This window comes from Grammomys surdaster, unplaced genomic scaffold (genome assembly GCF_004785775.1).
Source record: "Grammomys surdaster isolate TR1022 unplaced genomic scaffold, NIH_TR_1.0 363, whole genome shotgun sequence".
Classification (NCBI taxonomy): Eukaryota; Metazoa; Chordata; class Mammalia; order Rodentia; family Muridae; genus Grammomys; species Grammomys surdaster.
Window position 1 is genome coordinate 3406700 of NW_021604782.1, and position 2141 is coordinate 3408840.

Consider the following 2141-nt stretch of genomic DNA (forward strand, 5'->3'; position numbering starts at 1 on the left):
CAGTCAAGATGCTGTGTGTGGGCACTAAGTTAGCATTTGATGGAAGGTTAAGGTGTATAGTACCTGTGCATGTGTTTGAAAATGCAGAGGTTGGGCTGGAGAGATGGCTCAGCGGTTAAGAGCACTGACTGCTCTTCCAGAGGTCCTGAGTTCAAATCCCAGCAACCACATGGTGGCTCATAACCATCCGTAATGAGATTGGATGCCCTCTTCTGGTGTATCCGAAGACAGCGACAGTGTACTAATAAAATAAATAAATAAATAAATAAATAAATCTTTAAAAAAAAAAAAGAAAATGCAGAGGCTATCTCTTTAAGGATTCAACAGAGTAAATAAATAATAAAATAAATAAGTAAACTGTGCAGATGGGAAACCAGGGTAGCTCATGGAATCTATATACTAATCTATATACTATAAGTACACACTCTTCCTCACAGTCCTAGGTTTGCTTCTGTTGCTGTGTTAAAATACCCTAACTAAAAGCTACTTGGGGGAGAAAGGGCTTACTTTAGTGAACAGTTCCAGATTACAGTCTATCATTGTGGGGAAGTAAAGGGGGCAGGAATTTAAAACAGTAACACCAGTTAAGAGCAGAGAGAATGAGTGCATACATATCAGTGTTTGCTAAGCCGCCTCTCTACACTTACACAGCCCAAGAACCAAGCAGAGTGAATGGTGCCACCCACAGTGGGCTGGTTCTTCCCATTTCTATAGAATCAAGACAATTAATTATACACAGACATGCCCACAAGCCAACCTGGTCTAGACAGTTCTTCATTGAGACTCTGCTGAGGTGATTTGACATTGTGTCAAGTTGACAATTAAAACTGGCCATCAAACTCACTGTCGATTTATATTTTGTACCCAGAATATGAATATATATTCAATATAATAATACTTTAAAGAAGAAAATGCAATGAAGGAGAAATAAAATTGGAGTTAGAAACATTGGTTCACTGCCTAGATGATCTCAAGTGAGTGGCTTTTCCTCACTAGTTTGTTTCCTTGGAGAGAGGGGGGTCTACGTAATAACACTGAGACAGCCATTAAGATATGATGATGAGATGCTTACAGGTAACATAATGAGTTTTCATGTCTGTCTTTCTATGGAGGAAGTATTGGGAAATTTAGCTGTTCTTATATTAAGGGCATTGCCTGGATAGGAAACTTACTTTTTGGATGGATTTCACAAAGGGCCTTTAATTTTTTTTTGGTTTTTTTTGTTTTTTTTTTGTTTTTGTTTTTGTTTATTTTTGTTTTTCGAGACAGGGTTTCTCTGTGTAGTCCTGGCTGTTCTGGAACTCACTTTGTAGACCAGGCTGGCCTGGAACTCAGAAATCTGCCTGCCTCTGCCTCTCAAGTGCTGGGATTACAGGCATGCGCCACCACTGCCTGGCTGGCCTTTAACATTTAAGAACCGTGTCCCTGCCCTGTCAATGGGCAAAGAAACACCTTGTTGGTAGTGTTCTTACATCAGTCAGGAGCAGAACAGATGGCAGTCCAGTGTTCGTCCTAGCTTAATGCCTGGCTTGTGGCCAAAGCTGTTTTATGCCTAAGACTCATAAAAATCAAATCAAATCCAGGCAGCACAGTGTGGGAGGAGGAAGTCAGAGACCTGCAGACCAGCATGCCACCCACCGATTTGCCCTACTGCCCATGGCACATGCAGGCCGTCGTCACCTGCTTGCTGCCACGCCAAGCACTATGGACAGAGGATATCACCCAGGTGCCCGCCAGTCATGTGACCAGCCTGAAGTGGGAGTCACCACAATGTGCGAGTATGTGGTGGACAGATGAGTGAGAGAGAAGTGGAGCAGCTTGAACATTAAGAAGAGAGATGGAACTGGAGACTCGGGATGGAGAGGAGGAGCCTGTTGTGAGTGGGCGGACCCACTACCTGGAGCCTTGGTGAAGTCTCAGCCCGAGCTGCCATTGAGGGCCGTGTCTGGGTCTATGACTACACAGCAGCAGGGGTTGGTGTTGATGTCCAAGGCTCATATTACAACTAAAGAACATGAGGATGTCCCTAGTGGGGGCAGTCTCCAGGGACCACATGGATGTCCATGGGTGGGGCCTGTTTTCCACAGTCCCTCACTGGCTACAGAGCTCTGGAAAGCTCTACACCTCCCACCAGTCCCTGC

General features: G+C 44.4%; 1 non-coding gene across 1 annotated transcript; it reads left to right on the forward strand.

Moving 5' to 3' along the window:
* The first annotated feature begins 1426 nt into the window (after positions 1-1426).
* Positions 1427-1565, forward strand: LOC114631655. Its single transcript, XR_003712987.1, has one exon. It is a non-coding gene; the product is annotated as a small nucleolar RNA SNORA48 (small nucleolar RNA).
* The last annotated feature ends 576 nt before the right edge of the window (positions 1566-2141 follow it).